General features: G+C 41.1%; 1 protein-coding gene and 1 long non-coding RNA gene across 7 annotated transcripts in view; one reads left to right on the top strand and one right to left on the bottom strand.

Annotated features, from left to right (window-relative positions):
• Nucleotides 1-21,610, bottom strand: part of LOC309625419 — a 606,027-nt gene that overhangs the window by 276,296 nt on the left and 308,121 nt on the right. The window lies entirely within an intron of this gene.
• The window catches only part of FRMD6 (FERM domain containing 6), a 260,583-nt gene that overhangs the window by 111,227 nt on the left and 127,746 nt on the right, over nt 1-21,610 (top strand). For 2 of the 6 annotated variants that reach the window (XM_082384828.1, XM_082384830.1), the window contains one exon: nt 8,198-8,289. The exons of the other annotated variants lie outside the window; for them this stretch is intronic. The gene's annotated coding sequence lies outside the window, so the exon portion shown is untranslated. The remainder of the gene's footprint in view (nt 1-8,197; nt 8,290-21,610) is intronic. 6 annotated transcript variants of the gene reach the window in all.

The raw sequence follows: 21,610 nt of genomic DNA, 5'->3' as shown, positions 1-21,610 counted from the left end.
AAATCAGGGTGAGAGCATGATTTCTCTCCCTGTGAGAGCAGGGTGACCTATTATACCCAGTCCATGTGGGATCTTCTGTAACGTGATGATCAGATTCCAAGGCCGTCTGCAATTTCTCCATTAAGCACTTGCCACCATCATTAGCATGTGAGCAAGTCCTTGCCAAGACTGTGAGATGACATTGAACTCAGTTTTGCTTCTATTTGGTCGTTTCTTCTACTGCCAATCAGCCTCCTGTGTGTTCACTTCCCCCAGAGGCTGAACAGCAGAGTGGTAAATAGGGTCAGCTCTAAACACAGATGGCCTGTGTTTGAATCCTGCTCTACAACTCTTTCCTTGTGTGATTTGGGCAAATTGCTTCACTTCTTGGTGACTCAGTTTCCTCATCCCTAAAATGACACTGTGATCAGTACTTACCTTCTAGCAATGTGAGTTATTAAATGAATTAATACAGGTAAAGCACTTAGAATAGAACTCAACATGCGGCAAACACTCAATAAACAGTAGCTCTGATAGTGGCTATTCCGTAATTCATCTCTGCTCCATTACAGTCCTGTAGGGTTTTTTTTTCTCTACAATAGCCTGGAGGGCTGGAGTTCTGCCTTCCCACCTGGTACCTCGTTCTCTGTGGCTGCTGTTGTAACCTTAGCATGTTTCATTCATCCCAGGCATCGCCCTCTGCTTCTCCAGCAAAGGTCACCCTAGGCCCCCTGCATCTTTACCACATCTAAGTCCCCCATCCAATAAACCACGTTTTCCCCTCACACAGATACAACTCAAGTTTGTTCCCAGAAGGGGGGGGTGGGGTGGGGTGGTGACAAGGACCCCTTTCTCCATTCTCATGCAATCTCACAACGTAAAATTGTGATTAGGCCCATCCAGCTTTTACCAAAGATCTCTCAGATTAAGCAGATCACACTGTTCTGGAGTTCATCTAGCTAAAGGCTCAAAAGTAAATTCTCTGTTTCTGAAGCAGGACTGAGAAGGAATTAACCTAGGGGCAGGAAGGGAATAAAGACGCAGACCTACTAGAGAATGGACTTCAGGACACGGGGAGGGGGAAGGGGAAGCTGGGACGAAGTGAGAGAGTGGCATGGACATATACACACTACCACGTGGAAAACCAATAGCTAGTGGGAAGCAGCCGCATAGCACAGGGAGATCAGCTCGGTGCTTTGTGTCCACCTAGAGGGGTGGGATAGGGAGGGTGGGAGGGAGACTCAAGAGGGAGGAGATATGGGGATGTATGTATATGTATAGCTGATTCACTTTGTTATAAAGCAAAAACTAACACACCATTGTAAAGCAATTATACGCCAATAAAGATGTTTAAAAAATAAATAAATAAAAAATAAAGCAATTTTTTTGTTGAAAAAAAAAAGCAAAGAGAGAGGCTGCTGGACTGAGATTCAAATCCAGGCTTACTAGCTGTGTGACTTTGGATCATATAGTACCTCTGACTCTCGGTTTCCTCACTTATAAAAATAGGACTATTAATACCTATTTTGCTTCTTGTAAGGATTAAAAGTTATAAACTTTTGGAAAGTGCAGTACCTGGCACATAGTAAATGCTCAATCAACTCTGACTCTTGACACTATTATTATTATTATTATTACTGCCATGACTTCATCATCCCCCAATTATGAGTATACCCAATGTTTGAAAATGTAAAGATTTTTCAACAAAGTGAGATCTTGTTTTTTGGCTTTCATAACTCAACCAAGTTGTGCCTGGTGATGACAGGCAATGTCCAACATTAGAAGGCGTCAGAGTAAAGTGGCAGCAAAACCAGAATCTCTTTGTTTTGATTTCATCTTGAACGTTGGCTCTTTAGGCTGGAGGTGCCAATGGCAGGGCCACCAGCCCAGAATTTCAGGCTTCTCTGTGAGGCCAGAGAACTTCAATGCCATGGGGTGCTGGGCTAGTGCAGAAAGAGCTGTTTGAGGAGACTCATCGCTACTATGAGGTCTCAGGTCAATATGGTGATACTACTGCCTACCTTATTTTTCCATAGTCTTTATAAAGATATCATAGACCACATAGTAGTTTTAGGCATTTCTGAGAGCTCCCTGAGGTACATGAATAAGCTAAACATGAAAATTTAAAGCCTTTTGGTTTCCCCTGCCACTGAATTTTAAAAGTAGAGTGAGATGACCTCTCTAGAAATACAGATGGTGGGGCAGTGACACCCCCAAATCCCTCGGGGGCCCTGTGCAAATGATACCTGCCCCTGTCCATGAAGATAAACGTGAGGGTCCTTCTAACCAACTTGAACTGCAGTGGCATTCTTATCCCTCCTCTGTGCAGTCAACAGAAAAAGGCAAAGTTTAGGTTTGCAGCAAAATGGAAGTTAACTCCCCTGGTCCCTGCTAGTCAAGGGCTGTTTGGGTTAGAATTCTAGTGCTCTATTTTTCATGCAGAGTATCTTTCTTTTTTACTATGTTCTCTGGCATTTTTACTGTCTATATGACTCTGTTCTCATCTAATTTGATCTTAAACATTTTAAAAGATGAAGTTGCATTAGATCCTCACAAAACTAAGCACAGGGAGAAGTTTAAAATAAAGATGTTCTACAGGTCTCTACTTGGTTATGTAACAAAAATGATAAATTATAAATACAGGGGGCAGAAAAGCTGCCCTCTGATGAAATATTTTCTAAGATCTGCAAGAATAGGACCCAAACAGGGATTCTAGTTCTTGCATTCCCTTTTAAGTCAAATTTTAGTGGAGAGCCTTAGATCTTCTAAAGCTACTACTGCCCCAGGCTGCCCCCCATCCCCACGCTCTGATTTGCCATGTCTGTGCCTGTCACAGCTCTCACTTGAAAGGGTTCTGACCAAGCTAAGCTGTAAGGAACTAAGTGGAAGGGTGTAGAGAAGCTCACAGACTCTACCGAAAAGCCAGAGAACCAGACAGAACCCAGATAGGGAACAAAGGAAGCTCACAGCCCAACTCTCACAGCTTGGCTCAGTCATCACCGTCATCACTAGGGACTACACACCGTGGCTGGTACTATTCACTGAACAGAAGGAACCCTAAACTTTCCAGGTTTCTCTGTGCCATTCACTCCAGTATCGAAGCGCCCAGTGGGAACACCCAATTGGCCTCCCACCAAACACACAGTGGTGATGTCCCCAAACACAGGAAAGGGATTCAGACGATGGGCAGCCAAAAAATGATGTTCACTTTGCCTTCCATCTTCCTCTGCCTGCTCCCATCCTACCTTAAATTTAGTAAGGTAAACTTTTTTTTCAAAAAATCTTTTTTTCATCTTTATAGCGTTATTATTCCCATTTCACAGATGGGAAAACCAAGCATCTTAATTAGAACTGCCAATAACAAAATGCCATAAACTGGGTGGCTTAAACAAGAAGCATTTATTTCTCACAGTTTTGGAGGCTGGCAAGTCCAAGATCAAGGTGCCAGAAGATCCAGTATCTAGTGAGAACCCACTTCTTGGTTTATAGATGACCACCTTCTTCCTGTATCCTCACAAGGCAGAGAGAGCTCTGGCCTCTTTATCTTCTTAAAAGGGGCTCCATTCTCAGGACCTCATCTAAAGCTAATTACCTCCCAAGGGACCCACCTCCAAATACCATCACATGGGCGATTAGTGCTTCATATATGGTTTTTTGTTTGTTTTGGATTTTAGGGGGACACAAACATTCAGTTCACAGTACCAAGCCTCAGAGAGGTTAAGTGACTGTAGAAGTTCATAGAACAGCATTTATCACTTGTAGATTTTTGTTCCATGTTTGGGTTTTAAAACACTACTACCCATTTTGTTTTGTCTTTCATTGTTGGTTTAGAAGCTTTTTTGTTTTTGTTTTGCCAATGGAACCTTTAAAAATTTTTCTAGCGAAACTTACAAGAAATCTCAATTTCTAAGGCAGAGAAAAGCAGAGCTGCTTGGGTTGAAGAGTAAAGGAGAACGGAAGACCGTCTGCTGAGACTCACAATCCTAGTTTCAAACACACAAAGCACCACAGAGGTTTGAAAACTGCTGTTGCTTCCCTCAGTGAGAGAGGTCGGTCATTTCTAGTCCATTTCCTGTCCCTGCCCCTCTAGCCCCGGACTCAGGGGCAGGAAACAGCTCTGAGTTTAAATAGAGAAGTAACTGTTCATACCCAAATTTGTCCATGGCTGTGGTCCAGCATTTCTCAAAACATGTTCCATAGAACTCTTGTTCGTCGGGATATTAATAAATAATAACTGAGAAAAATAAAAACGTTTTGTCAATGTTGAATCTCTCACCTTAGCTAAATGTATTGAAAACAATAACAAATTTCAAATGTTTCTTACCTACGAGGAAGGACTCTCAGACAGTATTGTGACACTCCAAAGAAGAGGTACAGTGTCTAGAATTTTCCAAATATTTGACCAGAAACCTATTTTTTTGAATTGCATTTCTTAGGGCCAGTCTCTGGAAATTTTTTGACTCAGTTTTATCTTTTAATGCCTACTAAACATCTGGCTATTTTTGGAAGCAGGATGAGTTGGTTCTTACCCAGCCATTTTTCTTAGAAGAATTCTTGTAAAGTTTGTAAATCCCAGAGGAATTGCTAAATTCACTCAGGAAAGGTAGACACCTATTTGATCCCTTATGTCTGAAGGAACTGGTTTAGGTATCAGCATTTCTCTGTCAGGTAAGGGTGAAGACAGTAGCTCAGAAACACTCAGAAAAATCTTAGGCCTGGATACTCTCAAGATAGTAACAACAGTTATTACAATTTGCTAATTAACAGAGGTCTGTAAAGTGCAATTATGAAAGGCAGTGAGGTGAAGGGAAATTTGCTTTCAGATTCAGTGCTTTTAAATCCTGGTGATTATTTATCCCTCAGAGGAAATGGAGGTGTCTCCAAAGGTCTGATTCAAATGCAAGAAGGAACCAGAATTCTGGAAAAGAAATGATTTAGCCAGGTGGAAGGCATTGAGCTGCCCAGGGCAATCTATTCCAGGTGGACGTCTGTGACTTATCTTTTTACTTCCTTGAAGTCAAATGTGTAGCCTGATTTATAAATGTCTACAGTCCCCTATGCCTTTTGCTTCAGATGAAACCTGCTCAGCCTGGAATCTTATTCCTTCCTCAACCACATCTTTATCTCACCAATTCATTTCTTACCTTAGATAAATCACCTACCTAATGTGAGCCTCAGGGTTTTGTTTTTAGTATAAAATTGGAATAATCCTAACTGCTCTGTCAGCTGTCAATTCTGAGGTTGTGTTGAGAATCAATCATGTTGATCAGGACCAAGACTAGCCTCTACTACACCTTTGTGCTAATTAGAAAAAGGCATCCCCTCTGGAAGTCAGCAGCCTGCTGGCTCAGGCTTGGCTAGTGGCATAGGCTAGATTTCAGCCCCATGCACCTCAGAAATCTTGTACAACCTGCCCAATTGTACATCTTTTATCCATAAATGCAAAAGAATTATGTAAACTGAAAAGTGCTTTCATTGGACAGTGTTATAGAGCAGTCAGGGGCAAGACCACAAGGATCTGGGTTCATTGCTGGCTCTGCCACAACAGCTGTGTGACCTGGGCAAACTCAGTGACCTCTCTGAGCTCCAGTGTCCTCATGTGTAAGAATGGGGATGACAGCATCTAAGATTTGAAGATTAAGTGAGATCATGCTTGAAAAGTACCCAGAAGATAGTAAGCACTCAATAAACGCTATTACTGTTATTATTATCTAAAGCATAGAAAAATGGACTTTTGGACATTACTGTCATTTTTATTCTAACATAGATCCTACATTCTAGACAAATTAATCTTCTTCTCTATGTAACAATGTACATTGGCCAATCTGCGCCTTTCCCTATGCTGCTTCTTACTGGAAGCAAGTCACTCTGTGAATCCATAGCTCTCCTTTTACCATTCCCTTGGTATTTTCCCAATCACATACATTATTCTACAGTATTGTTAGAGACTAGTTAATATCTCATGATATAATGCTAAATTTTAAAAAGCAAGGTACAAAATTGTATATTCATGACCTCAATTTTATAAAAAAAATAATTAAAAAAATATGTACCGAGGCAGTCCATTCCTTACACAAGCTTAATATACATGAATTTCAGTTACCATGGGCTGGTTAAATAACAACAGTCTCTCAGCAACCCAGTTCAGATTTCAGTTACTTCAGCATATTATCTGTGAGTAATTGCATAAAGTGTAACTTCACTGCTAGCAATTTAGTCCACAAATCACTGTGTAAATGATGCATATATTTCAAGATCAGAAACCAATCATATCAACTCTTTCCAAGTCTGTCCATCACTGGCCACTGCACATCTGTTATTCAGTTCACGTACAGACAGCAAAGTGTGTGGTTGTGTTGCTTCCTTATCTCCCAATGATAGACTTACATGGCATTTTTTAAAAGTGAAAAATTGAAGAGGGAACTGGTTAAAAATGATGCAAGTGCAGCACAGAAATGAAAAGTGGTAACAGTGGATAAAACTTATATCAGTGTAACTGGAGTTATAGAAGAAATGTTTAACCATGGGATGTTGACACTGATGCTGTTTAAGAGACTGTAGATATGGCCCCAGCCAGAGGAACTTAGGGAAGGTGAAACTGACAGAAGTGTACAAGTGGGAGAAAAAGGATGGAAATGTCCCAGAGGAAGTGATGCTGGCAAAAACCAAAAAAAACAAAAAAAACACGATAACAAAACTTTACACTAAAGGAATTCTAAGAGATATTTCACATTATTGACAGTGCAAAGGATAAAATGTTGGAAGCTGATTTAAACTTAGAAAAGAGTATGACAATTTGCCAAGGCATAGAAAAAAATGACTGCTCTATATCATAACTGACACAATGAAAGATAGACAACCACTACTCAAACTGCTTTTGCAAAGAAATAAAACACTTCAATTCTGTGTTTCTAATATTTTAAATTACAGAGTACTAAATACAGATTTTACTATTTCTATTTCCCTGTACATTTATAGCCAACAGTAAGAGAGTTTTTAATGTTTTGACAAAAAATGCTAAAGGTCACAGAACACTTGAGTTTTCTCCATTGATTATGAAAATGACCTTGCATGGTTTCAACTTGCGTGGTCACTGTTACAGTCATATACTATCATGCAAAGTGACAACTGCCTGTACTTATATCTCCACAGAAAAGAATGACTAGATGAAAGTGCACCAAAAAGTGAACATTGGTATTAGAACTATAACTGATTTTAACTTTCTTCTCTGAAATTTTCAATATTTTCCAATTGTTCTACAACTAGCACAGATTACTTTTATAAGCAGAGAAGAAATTATTAACAAAAAAATTGGTTTAAAATTCAGCTCCATTGGGAGTATAAGGCACCCTTGATTGGCCCTCTCTGCCCTTGGCTCAGGGCCATTTGATCAAAATATAAGGTGCCTTGCTGCTGATTAATTCTATAAAGGCATTTGGGTTATTGTCTATGATATTTTTAATGATCTCAACAAAATAGACATTTCCTGCGTATATAAGGTGTTACCCTCCTATCCCCTGGAGCCCTGAACAGTGTTCTGAATACCTAATAGGTGCTCAATAATATTTCTAACCCATCTCTCAAAATCCTGCCAGCAATTGCTGGGGGAAAATTACCCCAAAAGCAGCAAGGAACACATTAGATATATAAGGTGTTACCCTCCTATCCCCTGGATCCGTGAACAGTGTTGTGAATACCTAATAGGTGCTCAGTAATATTTCTAACCCATCTCTCAAAAACCTGCCAGCAATTGCTGGGGGAAAATTACCCCAAAAGCAGCAAGGAACACATTAGATGATATTTAAACACATGTTAAGAAATTTCATATAAAAGTCTTCAGGTGTTCTGCTCATATAGTTAAAAAATTAAAGTTTTCTTCAAACAACATAATAGTTGAGAATCTAGAGGACTCTAAATCATGATGGTTCCAGTTTTGGTTTCCATAGTAACTTTAATTCAGCCTCAGAGTCTTGACACATTTCTTTGGATTGCAGCAAATGGGGTTAAGTTTTTTATCTATGTATGCATAGAAAAGCAAAGTTATGATTGTTGTGGAAACCACAATTTCTATTTCTTAAATATTGTTCATTAAAAACTAACAAACTATCACACAAATAATTTTTTTAAATGTATGTCCTTTGTTTATATATGAAGTGCAATGGAAGACAAAATTTGTGCCTTCCTGGTTGCAGTACCTGACTTTTTTTTTTTTTTTCAGATTTCACCCTCCAAGTTAGTTCAGGCTCAGGCATAAGAGCTGAGGGATGTAAGCAGAGGTGGCAGGTACATAATGCCATTTCTGTCACTCAGGTTAGTACACAGTGCATTTTGTGGTTTCTACCTAAAACACCTTTTCGTTTCCCATAGATACACTGTATTTCACCGCATTGCCCTCAACTTAGTGGGACATCACTGAGGCCTGTGTCACTACACCGCCACCTCCAGAAGGAGGTGAACTGGGCAGAGGAGAGCAGGCAGAGGGGCTCTAATGTGCTGCCAGCAAATCACTCCAGATTTTCCCTTTTGACAAAGAGGTTTTTGTAGTATAGCCTCTAACCCCAGCCAAAGAAACTCCATCTTCCATCCAAGACTGTATCATTCACCTTTTCCTAAAGAATGTGAACAAGTGAAAGCAAAGACAAATTCTCATTTCAAAATATATCTAGAATTTTTAGCTTTCCTCACCCCCAGCCTTTTTAATAAACACCCGCCTCCTCCCAGGCTTACTAAATTTTACCTGTCACAATTTGGAAATAAATGACTGTTTGTAGAGCTGTGTCTGTACCAGCTGACAGTTGGCTGCTGCACATAAATTCCAGTGCCTCTCAGGGCTGTTTCTTCAGGTCCCTGCCCTCAGTCTTGGGTGGCAGCACAAAAATGTACCGGACAGGGGGAACTCCTGCTTTCCAATGGCAAATCCAGTTGATTCTGTCTGCCCTGCCAGAGCTTGTGGGTTTCGTTCCCAAAGAGAATAATCTAGGTTAACCAGGACTCCCACTGCTGGATACCAGGACACTTGTTTGATATTTTAAGTACAAAACTGAAGATGGCAATTTGAAATGTATTTAACATACATTTATGAAGCCCACCTCTCCACCTCTGTGAAATTTCCATTCCTTCTTCCCAGGAATAGAATCCTCATACTTTCTGAACTGAAGAGAGGGCCAAAGAGCTTGGCATTCACAGGTGTACTTTTGGGGACAGAAAAACAGGGTGTGTGAAGTGGAAATAACAGACTGCATGATTGATGGAGCCTAGATGAACTCAGGGCATTTCTTGTACCTCTTCCAGAGACTTAATAAGAACAGAAAGTGAGTACGCATTGTAACCCTCTTCCACAGCAGGAACCCAACTCCCCGTTACAGTTGGATATGGGAAATAGGGTGGGGAAGGTCCCTGCTATTTAGAGGTGGCAGGACTTGGGTCAGAGCTGGTAAGCAAAAGCAAAGTTAACTGCTTTGAATTTTCATTCCTTCCGTTGGAGAAGTTGCTGTCAGATTAACTGCCAGAACTTGTATGGAAGAGATAGCTGAGTGATACCCCATTGGGTTAACTCTGGATAATCCAGCCTCAACAGAAGAGGGAGTCTGGAACTGTGCCAGAAATGGAAAGAGGGAGTATGGGGGTGTTCTTGCAGCCTTAGTACCCCCATCCCCATTATATCCCTGGAGGCCATGTGGACCAGTGAACCAAGGTTCTTTGAATAGATGGACTAGATAGATGCTTATAAAATATGATTTTGAGAGTTTCTGAAAGACCTAATTTGCCAAAGCTACATCAGTCCCATCACTCTGAGGACCTGAAATTTTACCTTTTAGAGTTCCAGTTTTAGGCTCAGGAATTATTGCCAGAAGATCCTTTTGAACTCAAATTTGTTCCCTAGGAACATAATGTATATTATTAGCTCCCATTTCTCCAGATTAGTTTATAAAACACTTGCACTTTCCCTTAACAGAGACTGGAGAAAAAGGGACTCTGGAATAATGGAACAGGAGACTGGTAAATTTTGATTATATCAGAAAGAATGAGAAGAAAACCTGCTTCCAGAGTGAACAGAAATATGAAAGTATCTTTAACAGTGTGAAGATTTGCCCCTGGAGTGAAGTGTCAGAAAGAAAAATAATGTTTAGAGAGGAGAGCAAAGGGTGAAGCCTGACAACATCAAATCCAGCTCTATCTGCCAAATCAAAGAAGGCTGCTGTTTGATCCTGCTGTTTCATGGAAAAGGCAATTGATCAGAATGAATTGAAGATAATACTTGTTACTTGTTGTCGTTTTTATAATAGCCATTCTGACAAGTGTGAGGTGATATCTCATTGTGGTTTTGATTTCCATTTCCCTGATGATTAGTGCTATTGAGCATCCCTTCATGTACATTTTGGCCATCTCTATGTACTCTTGGGGAAAATGTCTGTTCAGATCTTCTGCCCATGTTTTAATTGGGTTGTTTGTTTTTCTGATGTTGAGTTGTATTAGTTTTTTGTATTATTTTGGATATTAACCCCTTATCGGATATATCCTTTGCAAATATCTTCTCCCATTCTGTATGTGGCCTTTTCATTTTCTGATAGTTTCCTTTCCTGTGCAAAAGCTTTTTGGTTTAATGTAGTCCCATTTGTTTACTTTTGCTTTTGTTTTCCTTGCCTGAGGAGACACATCCAAAAAAAATATTACTAAGACTGATGTCAAAGAGTGTACTGCCTATGTTTTCTTCTAGAATTTTTGAGGTTACAGTTCTTACATTTAAGTCTTTAATCCATTTTGAATTTATTTTTGTGCATGGTGTGAGAGAGTAGTCCAGTTTTATTCTTTTGCATGTAGCTGTCCAGTTTTCCCAGCACCATTTATTGAAGAGCCTGTTGTTTCACCATTGTATATTTTTAACTCCTTTGTCATAGATTAATTGCCCACGTAAATGTGGGTTCATTTCTGGGCTCTCTATTCTGTTCCATTGATCTATGTGTCTGTTTTTTTGTGCCAGTACAATACAGTTTTGATGACTGTAGCTTTGTAGTATAGTTTGAAATCAGGGAGTGTGGTATCTCCAGCTTTGTTCTTCTTTCTCAATATTGTTTCAGCTATCTGGGGGTCTTTTGTGTTTCCATACAGATTTTAGAATTATTTGTTCTAGTTCTATTAAAAAATCCCATCAATATTTTGATAGAGATTGCACTGAATCTGTAGATTGACTTGGGTAGTATGGTTATTTTAACAATATTAATTCTTCCAGTCCATGAACATGGTATATCTTTCCATCTATGTTGTCTTTAATTTCTTTCATCAGCGTCTTATAATTTTCCAAGTACAGGTCTTTACCTCCTTCAATTTATTCCGAGTTATTTTATTCTTTTTCATGTGAATTATAAGTGGGGTTACTTTCTTTTTTCTCTTTCTAACAGTTCATTGTTAATGTATAGAAATGCAGCAGATTTCTGTATATTAATTTTGTGTCCTGCAACTTTACTGAATTCATTGATGAGTTTTAGCAGTTTTTTGATGGTGTCTTTAGGATTTTCTATGTGTAGTATCATGTCACCCGCAAACAGTGACAGTTTTACTTCTTTCTTTCCAGTTAGGATTCCTTTTATTTATTTTTCTTGTTTGATTGATGTGGCTAGGACTTCCAATATTATGTTGACTAAAAGTGGCAAGAGTGAACATCCTTGTCTTGTTCCTGATGTTAGAGGAAATGCTTTTAGCTTTTCACCATTGAGTATGATGTTAGCTGTGAGCTTGTCATATATGACCTTTATTATGTTGAGGTATGTTCCCTCTATACCCACTTTATTGAGAGTTTTTATCATGAATGGATGCTGAATTTTGTCAAAAGCTTTTTCAGCAACTTTTGAGATGATGATATGATTTTTATTCTTCAGTTTGTTAATATGGTATAACACATTGATTAATTTTGAGACATTGAACCATCCTTGCACCCCTGGGATAAATTCCACTTGATCATGGTGTATGATTCTTTTAATGTATTGTTGGATTCAGTTTGTGATTATTTTGTGGGGATTTTTGCATCTATGTTTATCAGTTATTTGGACCTGTAATTTTCTTTTTTGTGTGATATCTTTGTTTGGTTTTAGTTCCAGGGTGATGCTGGCCTCATATAAGGAGTTCAGAAGCATTCCTTCCTCTGTAATTTTTGGAATAGTTTGATAAGAGTAGGTGTTAACTCTTCTCTAAAGTTTTGGTGGAATTCACCTGTGAAGCCATCTGGTCCTGGACTTTTGTTTATTGGGAGTTTTTAAGTTACTGATTCAATTTCATTACAGGTAATTTGTCTATTCATATTTTCTGGTTTTTCCTGGTTCAGTCTTGGGAGATTGTACATTTCTAGGAACATTATATTAATTAATGGTATTTGAATGTGAATGAAATATAAGTTCCCAATCTTGAGTTTATAGTTTTTTTTAGACTTTGCAGGGTTTTGTTTATATTTTGGTTTGATTCATACTTGTGAAAAATGTTTTACTTCTACTAGTGTTGAAATCATAGCCACCTACTGTTTTCTGTAGCTATGAAATATTATGTCTTGTTGCTTGCAGAACTAATGTTCTTACTGATTTTCCCTCCTCACCCTTTTGATTAAAAAGCAGCAACAGCAGGAGACAAGGCATGGGACTGAGAGTTGCCCATTATTTTTATGTCTTCTCTTGTCACAGTAATTCTCAACCCAGACTTCACATCAGACTGAACTATGCAGCTTTTTCAAATTGTGGTATTTCCAGGGGGAGAGCCTGACTGGTGTGTGTGTGTCTGTGTGTGAGTGTGTGTGTGTGTGTGTGTGTGCGTGCGTGCACGTATGTTTTAAATTCCACAGGGAATCTGATGCACAGCCAGAGTCAAGAACTCTCACTTTATTGACGTCAGTGAATATTTGCAAACTGTTTAAGTCTGGGGTTGGGAGTTGATTTAAACCTCTATTTTAAACTGATACTTACAATGTAAGATCCTGCCAAATGATCAGATCAAAATATTTTGTGTGTGCTCCTCTCTCTGCCTGGTTGTTTCTCCTGCTGCTTACACAAAAGTTGGAGATCTAAACTCCTTTATAGGTTACCCCTGTGGCTGAAGGTATAAATATAAAGTGTCGAGAATGACTTTTTAAATGTACTACTTTATACAAGGGAGGAATTGTTTTGCACCCTGAGGGTGGTGGCCTGAGCTGTGGCTGAGCCCCAAGCCTCACGGTTAAGCAGTGATGCTTCTGTGGCCTGTGAACGTAGCTCGCTGTGTGGACACACTGGTAGATGAGAGAGTCGCCTGGAGCGGAGCCCCACTGCCCTGGTTCAAAAGTTCATGGGCCCAGAAAGGGCGGTGGTAGAGTAGAGGCCAGACAGAAATGCTTTCTTTCACACAAGGGAATGCAGAGAAGCAATGTGACTCCTGGTTTGTCTGGGCAGACAGTGCCCTGCATGTATACACGGGGGTCCTCAGATTTCTTGCTCTGTTGGTTCAAGTTTATACACTATACAAATGCTTTCTCCTTCAGGAAAAATTGCATAGCATTTGACAGACGTTGTAAATATTCCTCTTGTGAGTATGCATTTAATATATCCAGTGAGCCTAATTGCAATATGTAAAAGAGGGCATTGGTTCATGAAGTAACATAATGTATAGTGTGCATATTCATTCAGCCATTTTCTCTGATACGTGATAAATACTGCAACAGATATGAGCTCAAGACATAAGCTACGAAATGTGCGAGCACAGAGATAAATCAGATATGCATCAGATCTTAGAGTGCTTATCTTATGGTTTTAAAGGTAAAAGGTGCTTATAAAGGGCAGAACATGGCACATGGCACACAGCACAGTTACAATTCTTTGCTGTTTCAGAATAAGGAGACTGACTCTAGCTGAAGGCAATTAGGAGAGGCTGTTTGGAGGAGATAGCCCTGGACCATGAGGGTTAGGTGGGATTTAGACAATACCTGGCTTGGCGGAGTGGCAGCTGGGCAGATTTCCAGGCAGGAGACAGAAGATCTAGGGCACATACAGCAAATTTGGCCAGAATGTGCAAAGAGCCACCTCTGACACCTTCTAGAAGGCCCTCTTGGGTAAGTTACTGAACCTCTCTGGGCCCAGTTTCTTCATCTGTAAGATGGGGATGATAATAGCACCTCCTTCATGAGGCTAGGTGAGAAACAAATGAGTTAATATATGGAAAATACTTAGAACATTCCTTGGTACACAGTGTTCTATAAATGTTATAGAGTTAAAATGTTAGATCTGAGTTATTATTAACGAGAGGGGTAAAGAGATTTCAAGACCAGATGGCTGTAAGGTCTTCTAATTCTAAGGACACAGCACGCATACCCGCTAAGAGTTTTGAGTGGCCTCCTGAGGGAGGAGGCCAGCTTCCCAAGGCTACTGCACCACTGAACCTGACGACAATTTGGGAGAACAGTGTGGGAAGAGACAGACCTGGGAACAGAGAAGGCTCTGAAAACAGAGGGCTGCTGCATCTGACTTTTGCTGTTAATATTAATATGGGGTTGAAAGAAAAGGAAAGAAGCCCTGTTAGGTCATAGCCTTCCCTCTCAGTGGAAAATTCCCTATTTTAATTTCCTTTGGCTCTTCTTTTGTGTCTTCTTTGGCAAATGAAGGATTTTTTTAAAAAAGAGAGTGAGAGAAAAACAACTTTGCCATAGAGAGGAGAAAAAATATAAGAAAAACAACCAAACCAAAACGAAAACACAAAACAAACAGAAATCATCATTATAATCTGTACTCACGGACACAGAAAGTGGCCCCAAGAGCCAAACCTCTATCCACCCCCTTCACGTCCATGGCAGAAGCCCACGAAGAGTAACAGGCAGGTTGTTGGGTGCAGGGTGGGAGGCTGTCTCCCCTCCTTCACCTGTTGTCCCTTGTTGTGGTAGCTCATTGCCTTTCCGAGGCAAGCATGGGCTTCCTCAGTCACTCCTTGACCTTTTTACTCCAAGCTTGGGAGTCAGGTTTTAAATGATAAATGATCTCCCAGGTAAAATTCTCTATGTTAAATGCTGAAAGAAACATCCCTGAGACCCTCCTACTTCACTGGGCATGGTTCCCTTTGGAGTCTGGTCTCCACTCTGAGTGACTGCCAGGTCCTCAGGCTTCAGGGAGGGAGTTGGGAGTTCTGGTCTCCATTTCAGCTCCCGTGGCCAACCTGATCTCCATCACACAGATTCCCGACTATTCTCACCTGAAAAATAAAGCTGTCAGAAGACTTGAAAGCCCCAATCTGAAACCCCCTACATTTTATAAATACAAGGTGACATTGTTACCGTTCTAATTTTCATTACAGCACTCTCATTTTTTTTCCAGAAAAGGTATAAACAAGAAGACAATTTGGTTTGTATTTTTTTCACTTTCTTACCTCAAGCTCTCCTTTAAATTGCCAAAGGGAATGAGTTACTTGAACAGAGACACAGAGTTATTATGGTGAATAGCAAAATAAGATATGCTAAAGCTTAGGGGCTTAATTTTTTGCTTCATTCAGTAACATATTTCAAAAGAGCACCAGTGATTGGAACACAATTTATTTATCAACAGGGTTCTGGATTACTCCCTTGTAGTTGACTCTGAAATCCATCTGACTCTTGCCGAGTGCTATAACCAAAGTGAGAAAGGCTAGAAACAGACCTAGCATTATGATTACCAAAGGGAGAAGAGTTCACCATGGATATTTATCCACACTGGCATTTGGCAACCAAACTCTGAGTCTTTCTTCCCAGCTCCTGACACATCCATTTGTAAAGCAGGTTAATAATAGCATCATACCTACATCTCCACAGTTACAGCTAAATAACAGTTTCCATGATAAGCCTTTATTTTCCTGAAATTTAGAATTTAAGACAGCAAATTTATCTACAATATCTAAGCCCAGAATTCATTTTTGGCTTTCTCAAAGAAAGTTGTACCCATTTAACTCTGCCTGGCATGAGAGAAAATTGTTTTTAAAAGTACAGAGTTTAATTAGCTAGGCAGTTTGCATGTCTCTTCAAACCCTGGCCATTGCCACAGGCAGGGAGCCAGATGAAGTGGAACCCATGGTCAGATACAGGAAGGCAATGTCAAGGGTTTGCAGTGAACCCCAGTTTCCAATAGCCTGGGTTAGTAATACACATATTATTTTAACGACCTATTAGCACTTGTCATTGAAGTGAAAATTGGGTGATTTTTTTAAAAAAGGGTATCTGGGCGATTTTTATAACATAGAGGGAAGGTGTATTTTTTTACCCTTTGCTTTCAGAAGCAGTCTGACACCCAGATGTTGACCTTCAAGCTGCCTCTCCTAGCCCTGGGGCTTCTCCTGGCATTTCCTGGGCGGACCCCGCCTCAGCCTCCCCGGAACTGGGGTAGAGCTGAATTCCAGCTTGTGGCCGGCGTTGAAGTTGGGCAGATGGCAGGCAAACATCGCTGCAAAGGGAAACCACTGGTGTAGAGCACCTCGGTCCTAGCTTGGTTTTGTTTCCCAAGGCCACCTTTTTGCTCCCCCTTTCTTGATACCTGTGAGGAGGCTTTCACTGCCTTGGAGTTTAGGACGCGTCCTTCAGGGAAGAAGGTTCTTGTGACTTCACTCTGAGTAACCTACCTTCCTCCGCCTCTTTGGTGAGAGGAGACCTTTGCAGGAGATGTTTTCACATCCACACCTGTTGCCCTGTTTCCCGTTGCTTGTCCCATGGTTGCCTTAGAGTTAGTGGTGAAACTCCCTGGCCCAGTCACTAAAGCACTCGTGAAGGCATTTTGTTCAGCCCTTCACACATCTCTGGTTATTTAAGAAAAGGCTCAAGAACTGCCTCCAAGCTTGTGTTGCTGCCTAATACAATAGCACAGGTAAAACCATAAAGCAGGGGTTCTAACTGGATAAAAGCCTTGGGCCCCTGAGGATGTCGTGAAGCCATTAGCCACAAAAGGCAAAGGGTAAGGCCCTATGTCTGCCAGTATACAGAGCATATAGAGAAATGTCCCCAAATGCCTGGGCTTGATACCACTGGGCAGTTTTTAATAGTCTCCATCAGAGCTTAGCCATTGAATTTATTCATCAGTTCTTGACAGTTAATAGCCTCTGATTTGACTTTTTAATTTTCTTTGTCCTGCTTCCCCAATAACAGTTGACCCTTGAACAAAGGGGAGGGGTGGTACAGGGGTGCCAACCCTTATAGTCAGCCCTCCACATCCACGTGCCACATTCACGGTTTCTCCATATTCACAGTTCCATCCTCAGATTCAACCAACTGTGGGTTGTGTAGGACTGTAGTATTTACTATGGAAAATAATCCACGTGTAAGTGGACCCTCGCAGTTCAAACCTGTGCTTCTCAAGGGTCTACTGCAGATACTAAGTACCCAGTAGACTCATCATCTTAGCCTTCTTGGTCAGCCTCATAACACCAAAATCAACTTCCTGAATAAAGAACTGGATATCCTGCTACTCAAAAATGTCTTCCCTGACATCCAGTTACCTACATCTGTATGTTTTCTTTCAAATGAAAATTCCCAGAGGGAGGATTGGTCCCTGCCAATCACTTCTTAATGTGAACTACTTCGGTCAGATAATCAGATGCTCCCAGAAAGAGAATCGAGGAAAATGGAAGTAATTTTTAAACCTGTGGGACTCAGGGAGAAGGTGGCCAGCCTATAAAGGAAGGACTTTGGGGCAACCAGATGTGTGTGTGTGTGTGTGTGTGTGTGCGTGTGTTTGTGTGTGTGAGAGAGAGAGAGAGAGAGAGGGATTGAGAGAGAGAATGGATATCCAGGAGAAGGAAGGGTTGGAAAGAGAATTCTCATTGATTCTGTAACTTGGTCTGTGGCTCTGGTGATGTGCTCCAAGCCTGAATGGATGATTTGGAGCAAGGGTGGGCAAACTGCCGCCTGTCACCTGTTTTTGTATGGCTCACAGATCAAGGGTTGTTTTTACATTTTTAAATAATTTTTTTAAATCAAAAGAAGACTACTATTTTATGACGCAGGCAAATCATACAAAGTTCCAATTTCAGTGTCTATAAATAATGTGGTTGACACACAGCCACACTGATTCATTTATGTGTGGTCTGTGACTGCTTTTGTGCGGTAACGCAGAGCTGACCAGTTACAACAGACCGTATGGCCTACAAAGCTAAGCTAGTTACTGCCTGCCCCTTTACACGCAAAGTCTGCCAGCTCTTGATTTAGATAAAGTTTTCTGGTTGGTTCCTTTTTAGCTTTAACGCTTTTGGGTGGCAGCCTTTTATCACTCATAAAGTGAGCAAACAATATTTCTTCCTTTTCATGGCTAACCATTTGGTATTGGTTTAAGTATGGTGCATCTATGCAATTGAATGTTCTAGAATCATTTATTGGCATAGAACTATGTGTCCAACCTTAACTCTTTGTACAGCATAATCCATAAAAAAGGTTCCAATCAAAAATACCTTCAAAGATCCACACCAAAATTTAGACGTGTTATATCCAAGTGGTGGGATTACAAGTGATCTTTTTTCTTCTTTTTGCTTCTCTGTATTTCCTACACGATTTTCAGTGAACAAATATTACTTTTATAAAAACGAAAAATATGTAATGAAAAACTCTTTGTCATCTTGATGGATAGAAAAATAGAACAGGCTATTAATACATTAGGTATTTTTCATCCTTCCCTAAGGGAAAAAAATTGAGTTTTCCTGGGAGATATTGAAGCAAGGGCCTTGGCATCAAACGCCCACTGGGGTTCAGAAACCAAGTCTGTGGGTCACTAGTTCTGTAATCGGGAGTGAACTGCTCACTCTCTCTGAGCCTCGGTTTTTCTCTAGTGAAGAAAAAAAAATCCTCTTGGGGCTTTTTCAAGCATTAAATAAGACAGTGCTTTCAAAGCAAGTAGCAACTCATGTAGTGACAGGCACATCAGCATTAAAAAGCTGCCAGGGCTTCCCTGGTGGCGCAGTGGTTGAGAATCCGCCTGCCAATGCAGGGGACATGGGTTCGAGCCCTGGTCTGGGAAGATCCCACAAGCCGCAGAGCAGCTAGGCCCGTGAGCCACAATTACTGAGCCTGCGCGTCTGGAGCCTGTGCTCCGCAACAAGAGAGGCCGTGATAGCGAGAGGCCCACGCACCGCGATGAAGAGTGGCCCCCACTTGCCGCAACTAGAGAAAGCCCTCGCACAGAAACAAAGACCCAACACAGCCATAAATAAATAAATAAATAAATAAATTAGTTAAAAAAAAAAAAAAGCTGCCAGTTTCCAGCATACTTCATGGAGAATATTTGCTATAAAGATGTCCTACCTTTTGCAGCAGTGTCTTTGTGACAAGTCCCTAAATTGAGATGTGTGGATCAAGGAGCAGGGGAAGGGGAGGCGTGGGCAGGAGGGCAGCAAGGGCACAAGAATACCAGCTCTCCTGAGGACTAGGGAAATGGAGTGGTTCAGAAGAGCCATTGGTTTTTCCCTTTGGTTAGGAAGCTTCCATTACAACCCGCAGCAGTTGGGGACAGCTAGATTGCTGGGGGGAGGGAGGGTGGGCGTGGGCAGAATGTGTGCATGTGTGTGACGGAGTGGGTCTTGGAGGAAAATTGTCCCAATGGTTCACAGTTGAGCTCGACGGTTTTGAGTGTCTGTTAGGAGGAAAGTGCCAGGCATTCCGAGATGGAAAAAAACACAACTCCAGAGGAAACTACAGTCCCTCATGGTGGGTTGAGAGAGGGGACTTTGGGGAGAGATTTTGGGCAATTGATCACTTGTGCGTCTACCACATTTTCTAGTTCAAGTAAATAGCATTCCAAGGAGTGCTTGCACACTCAGGCTTAGCAAGAATGAAGATTATTACAACAGTATTCTTAAAATTACCTTGTTTTGAGGAAATGATTGGGCCAGGAATAAGAAGAGTCACTAAAAACATCTAAAGATAAGTTAGGGGTCTAGATGTCAAGAGCTTAAGAGAATGGGAAAAGGTGAAGAGAAGATTCTAGGGCCCATTGTACTTCAGCAAACATCAAGGAGCAACCCTTGGGTGGGATAACACCAAATGGAAACTCTTCAGTGTGCCATGTTCTTCTCGTCCTCTTTGTCCTTCTTGTTTTCCAGGGAAAAGCTCACTTTCCACTTTTACTCTCTCCCAGGCCCTCTCCATATCCATACATTCCCAACCTCCTAGACTGGTGCTTACTGTTAACACGGGCATGTGAATATGGCATGTGAATCTCAGTCCTTGAGATTATATCCTCGAAGCGTCAATGGCCTGTGTGAGCTGCAATCTCAAGATACCTGGGGGTAAAACAAAGCAAAACCTGTCAAAAACACAACCATATTTTCATAAAGTTCACTCTATCTCTCCCTGTCCTGCCTTGCCACTCATATAATGCATTGCACAGTCATTATTTTTTCTATGCTGTATACTTCTCTGCAGGTTTTTTTTTAACATATATTTGCATTATGTTATTTATTCTAATTTTAGGATGGGTCAGGCAGGCCTTTGCTACATCAAAGAGAAATAAATCATTCTCACTTAATGTGTTCATGCCTGAAGTATTTAGAGTCTGTATAATTATATTGCTCATGTCTTACTCCAAAAGATGTATGTTCTTCTTAAATATATATTCTCTCTCTGCATCTCTTGAGGATGCAGAGAGAGGATATGTATATCATGTTGTAAAAGGCACCCCAGTGAGGTGCCGTACCCCCATCTTCAGGAAAGGCACCCAGTAGACCAAGACTATGTAGGATTTATTTATGTTCTACAGGATCCGGGAGAAGGCTCTTTCTATCAGCGGGGCCCCCTCTGTGATTGGAGGTGGTATGTGGACCTTGCAAGCATTGGTAATGTAATGTAAGTTATATTATATATCCGGAAACCTGTTGAAAAGGAAGGTACCTAGAGTCACAAAATAGTTAATTCATCTGTAAAGGGGATTAAGGTGAGCCTGTCAGAAGGAGCTAGACCCTCTGAGTCCCGGAACTTGCGTCCTTCCCACCGCTAAAGCTGGATAGTCTGAGCCACTCCAGGGTGACTGTAAATTACCCAGTTTCCACACCGTTGTCTCCAGAGGGTCAGAGAAAGTGGTGTCTTCATTGAATATTGACAATATAGCCTGAAGGGTGATGGGTCAGTTTCCAGAGGCTAGGGCAAGTGCGTTCCCTCCAGGGTAAGGTAAAGACTATCCTGGGCCACATCCTTGAATCACAGCGGGGTACCTGGAAGTCCTCTGCAGAGGAATCAAGACTGTGTTATGAGGTCTTCGATACCTTGCAACATCTCCTTGGGCTTCTGGCTCCGGGAAAGAAAGATCCTCCATTCCACACACATACTCACACTCACACATACACACACAGACTCACACACATTCAGTAATACACACACATAAACATTCACAAATACACAATGCACCCACACACACTCACACATATACACAGTCACCCATACAAACACACACATAAACACTCAGATGCACACATACTATGCACACGTATGCAGACACCAGCTGGGTACTGTGCAAGCCCTCTCCATAGAACTATCTCTAACCCGCAGCCCTCACCCACCACCTCTGCCCTCATGACACACTGGCCTTGAGCTAGTGTCCAAGTGACCCTGGCTCTCCTGGGCTCACTCCGTGAATTATCCCTATCCCGGTAGCTCTAGGGTTGAGTCTCTGAAACCAATGCTGAAGAC

This window comes from Balaenoptera borealis, assembly GCF_965194805.1.
Source record: "Balaenoptera borealis genome assembly, chromosome: 3".
Taxonomy (NCBI): domain Eukaryota; kingdom Metazoa; phylum Chordata; class Mammalia; order Artiodactyla; family Balaenopteridae; genus Balaenoptera; species Balaenoptera borealis.
The sequence above is the reverse complement of the archived record's forward strand: the minus strand, read 5'-3'. Positions and strand labels throughout refer to the sequence as shown.